Below are 18,418 nucleotides of genomic sequence, written 5' to 3'. Positions count from 1 at the left end.
GGGAAGAAGAATAAAACATTTTCTACAGTATGTTGAACGGAAGTATTTGTAAAATTATTCACATTGAAGAATGCATGTCCTGGGTAGCAAAGGGATAGAACGTAATGGGCGGTTGAATTTACCCAACAGGTGTCTTTTCCCCCTTCTTTGAGAACAGCAGCTCATTTTGTGAAGCTGCGCCTCTCCCATGCTACCAGAACAATATGTAAATGACATCTGAGTTAATGTTACTGAGGTTTCCTCAGTTACCCAGATTCCTGATTTTCTTAAATGTTAAGCTTCTAAAATTTTTGTAAACTGCCTTGCTGTCCTTCCAGTAAATTGCATCAGCTGTGCAGACATCATGATATATATGGCTGTAAACAGTATCCCTTTACAACCATATACAAAGGCCTGGTAGCCAGGGCCAATTTTTGTTAACTTACAGTCAGAGGAGCCCAACAGATTCAGTGTCCCTCCTGTGTCTTGGGTCTTCTTCGCCTACTCTGAAGAATTCCCCATTCCTATGGCTTTGGTTTCCAACTATGTTGGTAATTTCGGATTCCTATTTTCAGCCCAGATATATTTCTTGAGCTTGAGATCTGAATGTCCACCTGTCATATAGATATCCCCTTGCTTGATGAACAGATAATTCACACTGACCCCATCATTTTCCCCTCAAAATCTTTCTTCTAGTGTTCTTTTCTTGATAAATGGCTCCGCCCTCCATGGACTAGAACACAGGAATTATTGTCACTTCCTTCTCTTTTCTGTCACCCCAAACATCCATATTAGTCATTAAGGTGTATCATGTAAATATACCTTAAAACAATCTACAATTTGTCAGCTTTGTCCAGGGTATCTATTGCTAGGACTGTTAGGATGCCATTCTAGTGTCACTGCCTCTACTGCTGTCCTACTGTAATCTGTTCTTTGCAGAGCCACGAGAGTAATCTTTGATACCCAGATCTGATTGTGTTACTCCCCTGCCTAAGACCTTTGAACAATCCCCCATTGTTTTAGAATAAAATCTAAACTATTATTCTGAAACTTTATACTTGTTTACAAGGCTCTTCATTATCTGACTCAAGCCTTTGACCACTTCAAACAGCTCAAATTTTGTATATTGGCGTTTCCTATAATATTTTATATGAGAACAGGATTCCAAGTTTCTCTTTTCATGAAGATTCTAAATTAAATCTGATATGTGTTACTGCTATATGAATAGATCTACAGGAAGTGCCTCAAGAGCAACAAGATTCCTGCCTCACAACATAGACAATACTAAAAGGACTGCAAATTCAAATGGTAAAATGAAATATTGGAAGAATTTTTAGGAGACTTTATAATCATACAATGGGGACCATAAGCAAAACAAAATCTAGAAGTTCTCAAGGAAATTGTAGACATACTTGACTACATAAACAAATTTGGGGAAAACAAATCTTGATTCTATAAAAGACATGAGAGACACATGAAAAATTTCCAACATAAGACAGATTGATGATTAATATCCCTAATATACAGAGAGTTCCTACAAAATGATTACTATAAAACAATCATCCCAATAAAGAACATCCAATAGGCAACTCAAGAAATCTAAAACATCAACAATAATTGTCACTAACCACTTACTTAGAGCTTGCTATGTGCTAAACATTGTTTCAGGCACTTTATAAGCATTATTTAATACAACTTACCCTTGGAGATAGGTAATATTATCCCTGTTGTACAGCTAAGGAAACAGGCTCAGAAAAATAAAGTAACTTGTCCAAGTCCTGCAATAGGTGGTCACGTGTTTTGTGATATGACAGAAACTCAAGTGGTTTGACTCTTGAGTCCATACTTCAAACCATTTTTCTCTCTGGCAAATCAGTAAGCATATGAAAGCAGATCAAGTGTACACATGGGCAGGGAGATGTAAATCAAAACAGGGTCCCCCAGGTCACCTATCATGCAAAATTTCAAACAGCGACAAAAAGTTTTGTACAGTGTTGGTGGGAATGTGGATTGTTGCAGTCTTAAAAAGGTGATCTGGCTATAGCAATTACAAATTTTAAATGCATCTTTAAACCTAGCAGTTCCACTTCGAAGGATTGAATCTCAAAGAACTAAAAGCACTGAGATACAAGGACATTAATGCAAGAAATTTGCTGTAACATGGCCTGTGGTAGCAGAAAAATGGAAACAGCTTGACAGTCCATCAAAGGGAGCGATTGAATCATTTATAGGACAACTACAAGCTGGAGTATTAATACAGCTATTGAAAAGAATGAGTCAGACCTCTAGGTCTTAATCTGTGGCATGTCCATGATATATTTAAGTGAAAAGACAAAGTTATGGAGTAACATATATTGTGAACCCATTTTGGTGAAAATAAAACCTACAAATATGTCAAGGAATGATCATGAAAGGTGGACACAGTAAACTCTGGAGTAAACTGAAGAGTTTAAGGAAACTAAATACTTTATATATACTGGCATTGTTTCACTAGTCATGGGAAGCACACAACTTTTTTTTTTTTTTAAGAAAATTTATTCATTTCTAAATTTAAATGTTTTTAAAGAAACAAATTGCAATTGGACATTTTCTCATTAGAATATGCTAATAGAAGAGTGATAAAAAGAACAAAGAGTAATGGTTAGTTAGGTCTTACATACTTTGGGTTGCCTTTTTTTTTTAAGATTTTATTTATTTATTTATTTATTTGACAGATCACAAGTAGGCAGAGAGAAAGAGGAGGAAGCAGGCTCCCCACTGAGCAGAGAGCCTGATGCAGGGCTCGATCCCAGGACCCTGAGATCATAACCCGAGCCAAAGGCAGAGGCTTTAATCCACTGAGCCACCCAGGCACCCCTTAGAGTTGCCTTTTGAAGGTGCTTGGTTTTCAGGTGACTGGTCTTTAGCCTTTGGATAGGCCACTCTACAGCAAAGAGCTATACATTGGGGTGCTACTTTCTGACAAAGATTGGTTTTCTCCCTGTATCTATTCTTCTCAGAATAAACACATTTCCCAGCCTCCCTCGCATATAAGTGTAACCCACTGACTACATTTTGGCCAATGGGGCATGAGCAACTGCTGCAACTTGTCCTTAAAAGTGTGTGCCCATCTCTTTCTTCCATTCAGCTGAGTATAATGTGGGCTTGGAGGTTAAAACCTGAGCATGTCATAGTCGGACCATGAAGGAGAAGGAGGTGTGTGTGAAGAACCACCATACCAGGTCTGCACTGATTACCTCTGGACGTGGTTTATAAGAGAAACTTCTATCCTCTTAACATAATTGGTATTTGAGGTTTTCTGTCCTTCACAGCTGAAACTAATCTGCCCACAAACACTTTGTCAGGAATATTTCTTAGGAACATCTTATTCCATTGTTCTAATTTTATGCTACTGAGGGAGCCTGGACTGCTAGCTGGACTAGCTGGACTAACAGAAGTGCAGTTCCCTAGGTGGAAGACTGGCTGCACCATGAAACGGCATATATCTCCCATCGGAAATTAATCAGTTGGCTTTATTACTCAGATGCCCCGAGTTCCCACTCCCAGAGTTACCACTGCTATGGACACCTATTGCTTTTGTATTCCCACTACCCATCTTCACTTCTTTTGATTTTCCCTCTTCCATTTTCTGTCTGTATGCTAACTACCTGTGGCTCCAGGGCAAGCCTGTAACTGACTGACCAACCAGAGCCCTGCAGTCCTTGGTGAAGGTGTTTAGATAAGGGGTAACGAAAGGATCTAAGCCAAACCAATCTTATACAAACTATGTTAATTCTGATAGGTGAGAGAGTGGGGGTGTTTAAACAACTGAGAAAGGCTTTTGTTTTTGCTTTTAATTCACTGAATTTAGAACTGTAAGGCTACAAGTCTAGTACTGTTGGTAACAACCTCACTACCATAGGAGATCACCTGTCAGAATGGAACATGCACAGAGGACTAACGAGGAGAATCCTTAAAGACATTGTTGTCACCTGGGTCTAGCCATACCTGAAGCTAAACTAACCCTGGACCTTTTTTGCAAGCCAGTAAATCTAACTTTCACCTATTCAATTTGAGTTGTCTTCTCGTTTCATGAAACAGTCCTGACTGAACCATCCCATATCAATTTATTACTAGCACCAGACACATAGTAAATGTTAGAAAATAGTATGAGATCAATGAGCACCTGAGTGGCACAATCAGTTAAGCATCTGCCTTCAGCTCAGGTCATGATCCCAGAATTCCAGAATCAAGCCCCAGATTGGATTCCCTGCTCAGCAGCGACTTGGTTTCTCCATCTAACCCTTCCCCTTCTCATGCTCACTTGCTCTCTCAGATGAATAAAATCTTTTTAAAAAGAAAGAAAGAAACTTAGAACCTGTTAACTCCAGTAGACAGAGCCACAGAAATTTCTGCATTGGCAAAGCCGAAGACACTGGCATGCTCCTTAACCTCTCTGAACCAGTTTATTCAGAAAAGGAGGAGTAGCTACAGGCCCTATCTCAAAGAATGTGAGGATTAGAAGAAAGAATGAACACATAGTACTGAGCACACTGCCTGGCACCTAATAAGCCCTTCATAAATGGCAGTTGTTGTTAGCAATAATATGACGACAATAATACCCTGGAAGCCTCTCAGCTCAGCCAGCCAGCTATTCCCTTGCCATCTTTTTAACCTCAACTTGCCATCATATTCATCTCTTTTATAAGAAAAACCAATTCCTTATTTACCCCATCAGCCTTGGGAGTGCTGATGGCAGCAAAACATGTCACATTCCATTTCTCTTGTGGGCTGAGGTCCTTAGATGCCACCTGTGCCAACTGGCCTGTTAGCAAATGTGACAGGAAGCCTGGATTAAGGAGGTCAGTTTTCACTGATAGAAACATGTCCTTCCTCATCTCTGTTAGAGCAGGTGGCCAATCTGGGCATGCTCCAGACAGATGAGTGGCTCACCACTTTTTGACTTCACATTGAGACTCAGCACTCCAAACTGCTGCTTGTTTTAAAAAAAGAAAACCAGTTTAAGTCACAAGAGTTAAGAATCCTGGTCCTTCACACCAACAAAAATAAAAGAGATCTTTCTGTTCAGGTGTAATTCTGAAAATCCCGGAAGACCTATGGCTTTCTTCCAGGTCACCATCCTGAAATGCCAGGACTTTGAGTGTTAAAGAAAGTAACTGGAATCAGACTTAGTCATTAGGACATGGAAATGGACCAGAGCCATATTTCCTCAAGTGGTAAGCACTGAGGGACCTTGGGGTACCCAGCCTCATCGCTGTCATTCTTCTGAGGCAACAGCAACAAACAGAAACATCCTAGCCTTATTTGCCTGATTCAATGCCTGGCTGCTTTGAACAGGAATTCTTGATTTCTCAAGGTCAGAAGATTCCTAGGACTACATGGATTTGGGGAGAAAAGAGTTTTCCTGGAGAAAGTATTCAAGTTCAGATGCTGTTTTAGGTCCAGGAGCCAGAAGACATACGCAGATTAGTGCTTCAAAGACTGTGGAGTTGATGCAAGGAAAGGAGGGGGTGACAGGAGGATCATCAACCCCATTCCACTCTTACCACGAAGATTCCCTGATATGGTCAAAAGACAATAACAACCACCCCCAAGATGGCATTCAACTTCTGTCCCATCTTCAGAACATTTTAAAATAAACCTTTAGTTATCTTGTGACCAGCACAATTATGCTGCAGTATATTCCTGTATGTATTTTACACTATTTGTTTTACAGTGTGATCGTTTAAGTTACATGAGAAATTTTGAAGAGTATAAGACAAAACAAGCATAAAATCAGAGTCCAAGGCCACACACACACACACACATCTACCCCCACCACCACCACCACTGAGCTGTCTCACAACCCCGGAAGCCAGCCCCAGAGGCAGAGCCCAACTGGGGTCTCCATGAAAGGCGGCCTGTGGCAGGAGACACTCAGACCTCCTTGTGGTCCCTACAGAGGATATAAGTAGTTTACATGACTTCTTCCCATCACTTCCTGGTCTAAAGCAAGACCCCATGCCATAACCACTTTGAGATGTTTCATTTTCTCTAATAACAGGAAAACTTGCAGTAATCAGAAGTAAATATGGAGGGGCGCCTGGGTGGCTCAGTGGGTTAAAGCCTCTCTGCCTTCGGCTCGGGTAGTGATCTCAGAGTCCTGGGATCGAGCCCCAAGTTGGGGGGGGGCTCTCTGCTCAGTGGAGAGCCTGCTTCCCCCTCTCTCTCTGTTTCTGCCTACTTGTGATCTCCCTCTGTCAAATAAATAAATAAAATCTTAAAAAAAAAAAAAAAAGAAGTAAATGTGGAAAATTTTCAAGAAACTTCTATAATAGCAGGCATCTTTGGCCCTGGCTCAGAAGCAAGTTGATACCAAGTTGTTCTTAGCACTTCGCCAAATGGATTGCTGTTTCCTCATGCCTTGGGCACCCAAAAAGGGAACAAGGGCTCAGGCTGTGTTTATGGCTCTTTGCCTGGATACCTCTCCCAGTTCCCTATTTTAAGGCAAAGAGCTCTGCTGTAATCATATTCTGCCCTCCAGAGCCTAGCCTTTCCTATGTGAACCTGTTTTGTGATAAGTAGATACTTTGGGCTTTACTTTCTGTGCTTGTCCTTAGGCCTAACAGCCTAAGAAGAAGAAGCAGAACCTACTTGTTCCCCCCTCCCTTGCTCCTCTCATTGCTTGGTCTTCTTCTACTTAGAAAATTTGAGTCAATCTTCCATGTTCCCCCACACATGGGCCTTACAAGAAACCAGCTACTTCCTTTTACCCATCCATGGGTACCACCAAGTTAATATGGAGGAAATCCTCATATACTCTCCACAGCTCTGGCTCCTCCCCCTTTCTCTAATTCTTTGGTGTCCACCTTCTACCCCTCCCTTGTGAAATTTCATAATGGAGGAAGGTGCTCAAGATAGATAAATACTCCTTCAAGAAAAACAGCTATAAGAAATTCAAAAACTTTATGTACAGGTTGTTACTATGAACTTTACTCAAGACCTGGTATTACAGGACCAATTACATAATTTGTGGGGCTCAGTGCAAAATGAAAGGGCAAAGGCCCTTGTTCAAAAATTGTTAAGAATTTCAAGATGGTGGCAGTAGATCATTAAACCAAATGTGAGGCCTTTCTGAGCACAGAGCTCTTCTAAATATGAGGTCCTAAGTGCGGGGCCTAAGTATGGCATGCAGGCCCAATGCCCAAGAATCTGGTTCTGGTGGTATATTTCCTTCAAATACCCCTTGGTTAACAGTCTGAAACACATCCATGCCACCCAGTCTGCCAGTTCCAGACAACACTTGATATCAATATTACCGTATGTAGTAATAATTATCATTTATTCATGCTAAGAATGGAGCTAAGGCTTCTGCCTGTTAACTCTGTTGATACCCAGTCATTATGTTCCATTAATATTTCAGTCATTATGGAGGAAAATCAGAGTCCCTCCACTTGTAGGTGGTCTTCTACCTGGATTTCTAACCAAAACCCCATCTTCTACATGATGAATCTCTATCAGCCTGAAAAACAGTGGGATCCACAATGGCGGATAAACAATAGAGGCATTATAGGCACTCAAACTAGGAGATTTTGACATAATAGGACAATAACTTCCATTTAAAAAGAAAAAATCCTTATGTATGTGCCAGGTACTGTGCTCTGCAATTTACATGCATCATCCCATTTGACACCTTTATGGTGTGTTTTATTCCATAACCTTCTTCTCATGCCTTTACCATTCTATATTCTTTATCATTCTATATTATTATCATTCCTTATCATTCTATATTAATACTGCCCTGAAGGCAACTTGCCCACACACATCCCCACCCCCAGCCAGGGACTCTTTGTGATGTCAGAAAATTGGCCCCACATGGAGGCTTCTCTGCCTGCTCATGGACATTTTGGCCAAGGACTACTTTTCCTTCTGGTGTCCAGGGACTCTGGCCCTTCCCTCAGTACCCCAGACCTATACCTGGACCTTCATCTTCTTCACTGCCAGTGGTATATTTCAGCACCCTCCCACCCCAACCCCTGAAGGAACAATGTAAGGACAAGCAAGACCCAGGTCACCTCCATTTTGAACATTCTCCAAATCCTGTCCCCCTTCTGATTTCAAACTTTCCATGCCCCAAACCCTAAGGGCATGGGGATACGGGTATAAGATAGAAATTCCAGCCTCCTTTTGCTGGGGCTTGGCTAGGGAAAGGAACTGCCAATGCCGGAGGGTGTTTTATAATTTTAGGAACTTGCCACTTCACATCAGATTAAGAAACTTTGGCTGGATGGAGGAGTCACTGATCTAAGGTTCTATAGGTAGGAAGTGGCAAGGCTAGGGATTTGAAGCTGTTGGACTCTATCCTTCAAGTGGATATCCATCTAGTCCCTCATTAGAATCATCATGGAAGAGCTCATTGAAACTTACCAGGCCACACACTGGCCTAAGATGAAAAACTATGGGGACAATCTACATTTTTTTTAACACCTTGTGGGTTACTTGGAAGCTTTCAGAATTTCTACTTGATATTCCAGCCAACCTCACAATATTAAGTGTGGCAAAAAATCTCTAAGGTGCCCCCACCATGATCAGTGCTTGCAGGCACTCACGTGTCTTAGCTCCAAGTGCCATAAGAGAATACCACAGAGTGGATGGTTCATCCAACAAAAATTTATTCTCCCACAGTTCTAGAGCCTGAAAGTCTGTGATCAGGGTGACCTACCAATGTGGTTTCTAGTGAGGGCTCTCTTCCTGGCTTGCAGATGGCTACTTCTTGCTCCATCCTCACATGGCCTTTCCTCAGTGTGTGTGTAAGAGGAGAGAGTCAGCTCTTTGGTGCTTCCTCTTATAAGGACACTAGTCCTTATCAGATGAAGGCCCTACCCTTATGATTTCATATCTCCAAACATCGACATGCTGGGAGTTAAGGCTTCAACATGAATTCTTTGGGGACACAAACACTCAGTCCATAACATCACCTTTGAGTAATCATTCTGCCAGAGTTGGACTTTCCCCTGAGGTGAAACTTGTGATTTGCTTCCAACCGATAACATCTGGCAAAAGTGAAAGGCTGTCCCTCTATGACTACATTGCATTATATAGGACTCTTCCTTGCTGAGTTGTTGAAGTAAGTGGCCATCTTGGGAAAGTCCACATGGCAAGAAACAATGGGCAGCCTCTAGGAGAGAAGGGTAGTTTCCAAAGAAAGGAAGAAGCTGGGCCCTCCATCTTACAGCCACAAGGAACTCAATTCTGCCAACCTGAATGACCTTGGAAACAGGTTCTTCCCCATTTATGCCACCTGATGAGCATGCAGTCTGGCCAACACCTTGACTGGAGCTTTGTAAGTCCTTGAGAGTCCAAGCTATGCCTGGACTCCCAAGCCACACAAACTGTGTGATAATAAATGTGTGCTGCTCTAAGCCCCTAAGTCATTTGTTACACAGCAATGGAAAGCTAATACATTAGAAAACCCCACAATCTCCGCTAACAAGGCTGTATGGATAATTCTGCTCTTTTTCACCACTTCATGCCAAACTGCCTATTTAAAAAAAATTTTTAATATCTTGATTATGAAAGGTAATAGATATTTATTGTAGAACATTTGGAGGCACACCAAAAAGAAAATAAAAATTACCAGCAATAATTTCCTCCCACCCCCTCAAATAACCGCAGATAACATATTGGCAAACCGCCTCCCCCAACTTAGGTTCTACTTAGAGAGACTGGATAAAGTTACAAACAGAGAACACTCTGTACAAACTGTTTTGTAACTTGTCCTTTCCACCGTGTCAGCTCACAATTTCTAAAGAATCTGAAGCATCAGAGGGGTGAACTTGTTCCTGGGATTTGGGGTTGTTGCCAGGCCCTACTTTTAATGACCTCAGGTTTTTCCCAGGCTAGGCTTTGGCAAAGGGGACTCAGAAAGAGGAAACTGAGGCCAGAGAATAGATGACATGCCCAAGGCCAGATAGCTTGTTGGTCCCAGAAATTTCTCCCCCTTCACATGCCTCATAACATTATAGTTGTGCTGCCATATCCCCAAAGTTGTTACTTTTGGACTTATTGGCAGAGTTCAGTTGTGTAAGTTACAACCTAACCTCCAATCAAGAGGGGTGCTCACACAGGCTTGGAATAGGGGAAGCCAGCACCCTTCCTCCTGAGACCTGGCCAGCCCACTATCCCTGAGGCCTGGTTATCTCCTGACCCCCCAGAGCAGCTAAAATGACCCCTGGCATACCATTTCAGAACTTTCAGGGAGGGACGCCTGGGTGGCTCAGTTGGTTAAGCATCTGCCTTCCGCTCAGATCATGATCCCGGAGTTCTGGGATGGAGCGCTGCATCAGGCTCCCTGCTCAGGGGAGAGTCTACTTCTCCCTCTGCCCCTCACCCTGCTCATTCTCTCCCTCTGTCTCTCTCCCAAATAAATAAAATTATTTTTAAAAATGTGAGAGGGAAGGTGGTAAGGAAGGAGATGGGAAAAGGAAGGCAAGAATTATTCATCCAGTAGACTTTATCATGCTTCTGGAAGTCCAGGCCCTAAACTAGGTACTGAAGTCATGGAGGTAAGTGCCATAAGGTCCCAACACTAAATAATACTTCTGTATTTGAATGTGATACAACAAACAGGTGTTATTTTTCACTTTAAAAAAATGTTTAATAAAGATTCTTTCAAGAATGCCTAAGTTAGGGGCACCTGGGTGGCTCAGTTGGTTGAGCATCCTACTCTAGATTTCAGCTCAGGTCATGATCTCAGGGTCATGGGATGATCCCTGCATTAGGCTACCCACTCAGCAGGGAGTCTACTTGAGTTCTTTCTCCCTCTCTCCCTCCCCTCCCTGCTCACTCTCACTCTAAAATAAATAACTCTTCTTTAAAAAAGAATTCCTGGGACGCCTGGGTGGCTCAGTTGGTTAAGCAGCTGCCTTCGGCTCAGGTCATGATCCCAGCATCCTGGGATCGAGTCCCACATCGGGCTCCTTGCTCCGCAGGGAGCCTGCTTCTCCCTCTGCCTCTGCCTTCCACTCTGTCTGCCTGTGCTCGCTCTCACTCTCTCTCTCTCTGACAAATAAATAAATAAAATCTTAAAAAATAATAATAATAAATAAATAAATAAAATAAAAAAAGAATTCCTGAGGGGTGCCTGGGTGGCTCCGTGGTTGGGGCCTCTGCCTTCGGCTCAGGTCATGATCCCAGGGTCCTGGGATCAAGCCTCACGTTGGGCTCTCTGCTCAGCGGGGAGCCTGCTTCCTCCTCTCTCTCTCTCCCTGCCTCTCTGCATACTTGTGATCTCTGTCTGTCAAATAAATAAATAAAATCTTTCAAAAAAAATAAAAATAAAAAGAATGCCTGAGTTAAACATTTGTAACTTGGGATTCTTCCATTTGTTTATTATTAAATAACATACCAAAACTCTGTAGCATAAAATGACAACCATTTAATATACTCACAATTCTTTAGGGTCAGAATTGGGCAGAAGACAGTATGGATGACCATCTGTGTGCTTCAATATCCTGGACACCAGTGGGAATGCCTTAGATGGCTACAGATGGCCAGGACAGCTTATCCAAGGCCATATATCTGGGGCCTCAGTTGTTCTCCATGATGTATCTTCTGGGATAAGAATGACCAAGATGCCTCCCTCATATCTATGCATGGCACCTGAGCTAAGAACAGTCATATGGCTGGAGGAAGTTTGGGCATCTTTCCTGATGCTCCCTTTCCACATGCCTAGCTTGGCCTTCCCCTCAGCATGGCAGTCTCAGAACAATCACCACTTCTATTTGATAGCTGGCTTCCCCCAGAGCAAGAATTCTGAGAAAGGGGCAATCCTCTTAAAGGCATTAAGACAGAAACCACAGTGCTGAAGTCACACATCATTACCTCTATTTGTTTTCTATTCATTAGAAGCAAATCACCAAATCTAGTTTACACTTAAGGGAAGGGGAGCTAAGCTCTATCTCTTGAAGAGAGGAGTATTAAAGAATTTGTGGACATAGTTTTTGAAAAGCACCATAACAGTCACATATTCTACTACATCCTGGGCATTAGACACTGTCTCCAAGCCTCTGCTCTCTTGGAACCAGTTCAACCCCCGGCCTTGTCTCCTAATGAACACTATGGCTGATTTCCTTTTTCCCCTGGGTTTTCCAAAACATTCCTGCCCTCCTCCTCTACCTACAAGAACTTATCAGTGTATATTTTCCCATCCTTTAAACAGTACCCTCCCTTAAATGAATTCTGATACCTATTGTTAAAATAATGAAAATTCTGGGGCACCTGGGTGGCTCAGTGGGTTAGGCCTCTGCCTTCGGCTCAGGTCATGATCCCAGGGTCCTGGGATCGAGCTCCGCATCGGGCTCTCTGCTCAGCAGGGAGCCTGCTTCCTCCTCTCTCTCTCTGCCTGCCTCTCTGCCTACTCGTGGTCTCTGTCTGTCAAATAAATAAATACAATCTTTTAAAAAAAAAATGAAAATTCTGTTACATGAAGCTCCGTACAGAGAAAATTATTTTGAATGAAAAGTCCATCTCCAGCCATACTGTTAAGCAAATGTGAGGACAAAAAAAAGTATCTGAAGACAGACTGGGACTCCAAAATTTCCTCTCATACACCCTTTCTGAAAAAAAACTATTTGAGGATGTACTCCAACAAACTAATAAAGGAGTCCAGGGAAAAGACTAGAAGGGAAAAAAAAAAAAAGAAATAGTGGAACTAAAGCATGAAAAAGTTTGAAAAAATTCCAACCTAATAGATCAGCAGACCTACAATACAATCTGTCAAAATGAGAATTGAATATTAGACATTTCTGGGACAAAAACTATATGAATGAAATAGATGTCATTGTACAAATTGAGTAAGTAAAAACCTGAAAATCATTAAAAATGAAGTGAAGATAAAGGACTCTCTGACTGGTGTACCACCTCTTGGTTGGTTGCGTGTCTGCCTTCTACTCAGGTTGTGATCTCAGGGTTCTGGGATGGAGCCCCACATCAGGCTCCCTGCTCAGTGAAGAGTCTGTTTTTTCCTCTGATCCTCACCCCAGTCATGCTCTCCCTCACTCTCTTTTAAATAAATAAGTAAAATCTTAAAAAAAAAAAAAAAAAGTTCTGAATGCTAGAAAGGGAGAGTGCAGTTAGAAAAGCTGGGGAGACACGGCTTGTCAGAAAATCATGATCAGGCTAAAATGCACATGATTTTGGACAACCGATTGTGATTTAAACAAAATTCACAAAATTTAACAAAATTTAAACAAAAATCACCAAATCATCTAAAACAAAGCTGACTTTATTGCCTTCTTGGCAAAGGAGAGTCATGTCACTCAAATGCAAGTTTCATAAGTCTCTCTGAGCAAAAATTCAAAGTAAGTAAAAAGGAGGGGGAAAAAGAGTGCCTCAAATAAGGCAAGATACTGCTATGTGGTCTTTAGCTAGTTCACAAAGCATATTGTCAAACCATGTTTGCAAGTGGTCACCTTTAAGTTCTTTGTCACTGAGGGTAGGAACCTGCTTTCAAGCAAGTCCAAGATGTCAAAACAAGATTCTGTTGGGCCTCAGGTCATTGAGTAGAGGTGCTTGAATGTACATGTTCAAACTTAGCAAGGTGTTGTTTGTTATTTTAAACCAGTATGAAACTGCCCACCCCCTTATAGGACAAAAAAATTGAGAAAGGAGTGAGATTAATAATCTGAATCTACAATTAACTTTGTTGGCTTTAAAATAGATAGCACGAGTAAATGTTTTCACAGGATGTCTATTGTTTTTCTTCTCTAAAAGCAATCTGTCACTTTTATTGGATCTTTTCTTGGATCGGCCTTTCTCAATTACTCTCTTCAAGTGGGTTCAGGTTTTAATCTGTGTCCCGTTCAATAATTTTTTTAAATGTGTATGTGTGTGTTTATTGTCTAATGAACAGTGACAGTTGTCTTCTGATTTTCATTTGGCAGGTGATGAGGTTTTACTACATGGAAATTTAGTTATACCTATTAAGAAAAAACAAAGTTTAATCAAAAACACAAGGTTCCCACTCTCACTATTTCACAATCTCTTTTTAAATATAGAAGGATTTTGGAGGGTGAGGGAAACTGGTTTCACTTCAGTTCTTTTTCTTCTATCAAATTCTGGTAAGATAAATATTTTTAAAAACTGAGACTCAGTATACTGTGGTGATGGAATTCAGGATGATTTTAAAATTTTCATCTTTATGTGTTATATTTTCTGTAATTTTCTTTAAAAATTTAACCACAGGGTTGCTTAGCTGGCTCAGTAGGTGGAGCATGCAACTCTTAATCTTGGGGTTGTGAGTTTGAGCCCTATGTTGGGCATAGAGCCAACTTTTTTTTAAAAAATCCATTCATTCCACCCTAAATATAAACCGTTTTTAGAAAATAATATAATAAAAATAAATAAAAATGTAACCACAAATCTGCATTATTTTTAAACCATAAAATATTATTTTATAAAAGAAAGCCAAATGTATATGTTAATGAATGTTCATGACAACTTTAACCCCTTAAAAAGAAAACCACTTATTTTACCAGCAAAAATTGGTTTATTTGGGGAAGACAGAGAACTGCAGCTGGAATACGAAATCTAAAGCAAAACCACATGAGTAAGTCCACAGAACAAAAGAGAGGAATGCTGTGTTATTGAGGAAAGGGGAAGATGGGGGGGGCTGTTATAAACAAAAAGTCCATTGGAGTAAACTGGGAGCTGCAAATATAGTGGCTTTTCATTGGCTGAGTTGTGACAGTCTCTCATTGGCTCAGCTGTTGCCAGGGGAGAAGGAAAGCCTTTCTTCCTCCCGAAGGATAGTAAAGAAATATCCACATGCATTGATGTGTCTCTTCTTGTAGGGTCTGCAGTTGAGGAATGTTAGGGCTTGAGAATGCCCCCTCCAGCCTCTATATGAACTTTCCTTTTATTACTTTTCACACAACATTGTTCATAATAACAAAAAAATGGCAAATAGTGGAAAGGTCCATCAACAAAGGAAGAGTGTGGTTAAATTATGGTGGCCCCATGAGTGATGACATAGTTATTGAAAGTACTAAGGTGGTTTTACATGAAGGGACTTGGAAAAATATTAAGGAAAGTAAATTGCAGAAAAATATGTTGTCATTTTTATGTGGTGTACAGAGCAAGATGGAGCTACTCATGTCAAGGAGTGACTCATGTTAAGTAGGGACAAGCAGCAAAGGGCGTTGCAGGTAGGACCAGACATCATTGAAACCAGCACAGACTCACAGCGCTCAGAACTCATAACCAGCAAAGTCAGAGAGCCTGGAAGAACCAAGAGCTGGTAAGTGGCCTGCAAAGATCCAGGACTGATTAAATTCCTTTAAAAAGGGGGGAATTTTTTTTTATTAACATATAATGTATTATTGGCCCCAGGGGTCCAGGTCTGTGAATCATCAAGCTTAAACATTTCACAGCACTCACCATACCCTCCACGAAGTCCATAACCCAGCCACCCTATCCCTACACCCCCACCATCCCCAGCAACCCTGTTTGTTTTGTGAGATTGAGTCTCTTATGGTTTGTCTCTCTCCCGATTCCATCTTGTTTCATTTTTTCCTTCCCTATCTTCCACACCCCCACCCTGCCTCTCAAATTCCTCATATCAGAGAGATCATATGATAATTGTCTTTCTCTGATTGACTGACTTCATTCAGCATAATACCTTCTAGTTCCATCCACATCATTGCAAATGGCAAGATTTCCTTTCTTTTGATGGCTGCATAGTATCCCATTGTATGTATATGTACCACATCTTCTTTATCCACTTGTCTGTTGATGGACATCTAGGTTCTTTCCATAGTTTGGCTATTGTGGACATTGCTGCTATAAACATGCGGGTGCATGTGCCCCTTTGGATCACTACATTTGTAGCTTTAGGGTAAATACCCAGCAGTGAGATTGCTGGATCGTAGGGTAGGTCTATTTCCAACTTTTTGAAGAACCTCCATGCTGTTTTCCAGAGTGGCTGCACCAGCTTGCATTCTACCAACAGTGTAAGAGGGTTCCCCTTTCTCCACATCCTCTCCAACATTGTTGTTTCCTGAATTGTTAATTTAGCCATACTGACTGGTGTGAGGTGGTATCTCATTGTGGTTTTGATTTGTATTTCCCTGATGCCAAGTGATGTGGAGCACTTTTTCATGTGTCTATTAGCCATCTGTTGGCCAACAAAAATGTCTGTTCATGTCTTCTGCCCATTTCTTGATTGGATTATTTGTTTTTTGGGTATTGAGTTTGATAAGTTCTTTATAGATTTTAGATACTATTAAAAACAGGAGGACTTTTGCAGGAAACTGTCAGACATTCTAGATGCTGACCCTTCCATGTCTGACTGCATTTGAAAGGCAACTTATTCTAAACTTTATACTCTATTGATCTCTGAACATAATAGTGATCCTCCACTGTTTCAACATAATAAGCAATAACCCCCAAGAATGGACCTGGACAAGACCAACTCCTCATTTCAACTGCATGCTCATGGACTTACTTTGTGCTTGGTTCATTAACTGCTTACTCCTTATTGTATCTTGTTTGTTGTGTTACTTTGTACCGTGCTTTGCTTTATGTGATGTGTATGAAGCCAAATGCCTATTGAAATGCCACTGAGTTTGGAATGCCAGTTAATAATTATGTTAACCATGTTAACCTTGCTTTATGATTGAATAAGGCTGACACTGTGGAAAGACACAACTCGTGTAGGCAGCATTATAGTGTGCTAAAGGCGTGGGGATAAAAACAGTTCAATTTAAATTACCCAAATATAACTCAAAGGGTTTGGCAATTAATAAGAGACATGTAGGTATAGAGATATATGTGATGTGTGTATATTTATGTGTACATATGTTTCAATTTGACCCCTAAATGCAAACTGATACTCAAGTGAAAAAAAGTGATCTATTCCTCACTTAGGAAAACTAGGTGGACTTACTAAAGAAGGTATAGTATATATTAAGACCATGTATATTGAACTGTATGAAATTTTGACAGTAATAAAATTTTCCAATGTGAGCTGACTTTAGAAGCCATCACTTCATACCACATAGGTCATTACTTAACTCTTTATGTGTGGACCAGAAATTAATATCTGATAACTGATGTTAACCTTTAGTTAACAGATGCTAGGGGACAGACTTACTTTTAATGCTTACATACATAGAGTTCTATATAGTTAGGATTTGTTAAATTTATTCATAATTTATCATTTTCCAAAAATTATATGTATGTCTTTATGTAATGCATTTATCTTGCTGTATTAATATATTTTCATACAACACTATTTTTTAAGTTTTTATTTTAATTGATCTCTACTTAATGTGGGGCTCAAACTCATGATGCCAAGATGAACAGTCTCATGCTCTGGGGCACCTGGGTGGCTCAGTGGGTTAAGCCTCTGCCTTTGGCTCAGGTCTTGACCTCAGGGTCCTGGGATTGAGCCCTGCATGGAGCCCTGCTTCAGGCTTTCTGCATAGTGGGGAGCCTGCTTCCCCCTCTCTCTCTGCCTGCCTCTCTGCCTACTTGTAATCTCTTTCTGTGTGGAATAAATAAATAAAATCTTAAAGAAAGAAAAAAAGAGCCTCATGCTCTACTGACTTAGCTAGTCAGGCACCCCATGTAACACTATTTTTTTTAAGATTTTATTTATTTATTTATTTATTTGAGAGAGAGAGAGAATGAGGGAGAAAGAGATAGCTAAGAAGAGGAGAGTCCAAGGGAGAAGCAGACTCCGCTCTGAGCAAGGAGCCAGATGCAGGACTCTATCCGGGGACTCCAGGATCATGACCTGAGCCAAAGGCAGTCACTTAACCAACTAAGCCACCCAAGCACCCCTGTAACTCTATTTTTTTAAAAGATTTTATTTATTTGTTTGACAGACAAAGATCACAAGTAGGAAGAGAAGCAGGCAGAGAGAGAGGAGGAAGCAGACTCCCTGGCAGAGCAGAGAGCCCGATGCAGGGCTTGATCCCAGGACCCTGGGATCATGACCTGAGCCGAAGGAAGAGGCTTTAACCCACTGAGCCACCCAGGCACCCCTGTAACTCTATTTTTAATGGTTGCTTTTAGTCGGACATTTAAGTCTTCAAATTTTTTATAATTATAAACATTCTCATACACAAACTTTTTTTAAAAAGAAATCTTTTTTTAAAAAGATTTTATTTACTTATTTGACAGAGAGAGAGAGAGATCACAAGTAGGCAGAGCAGCAGGCAGAGAGAGATGGGGGAAAGCAGGCTCCCTGCTGAGCAGAGAGCCGGATGCGGGGCTTGATCCCAAGACCCTGAGATCATGAGATCATGACCTGAGCCCGAGGTGGAGGCCCAACCCATTGAGCCACACAGGTGCCCCTCTCATACATAAACTCTTGTTCACATTTCCATTTATTCTTTTATGAATTCATCCTAAGGGAGAGAAAAGGGGATATGTATCGTTTAACATCTTTGTGAGG

This window comes from Mustela nivalis, assembly GCF_964662115.1.
Source record: "Mustela nivalis genome assembly, chromosome: 14".
NCBI classification, from domain to species: Eukaryota; Metazoa; Chordata; class Mammalia; order Carnivora; family Mustelidae; genus Mustela; species Mustela nivalis.
This window is presented reverse-complemented; position numbering follows the sequence as displayed.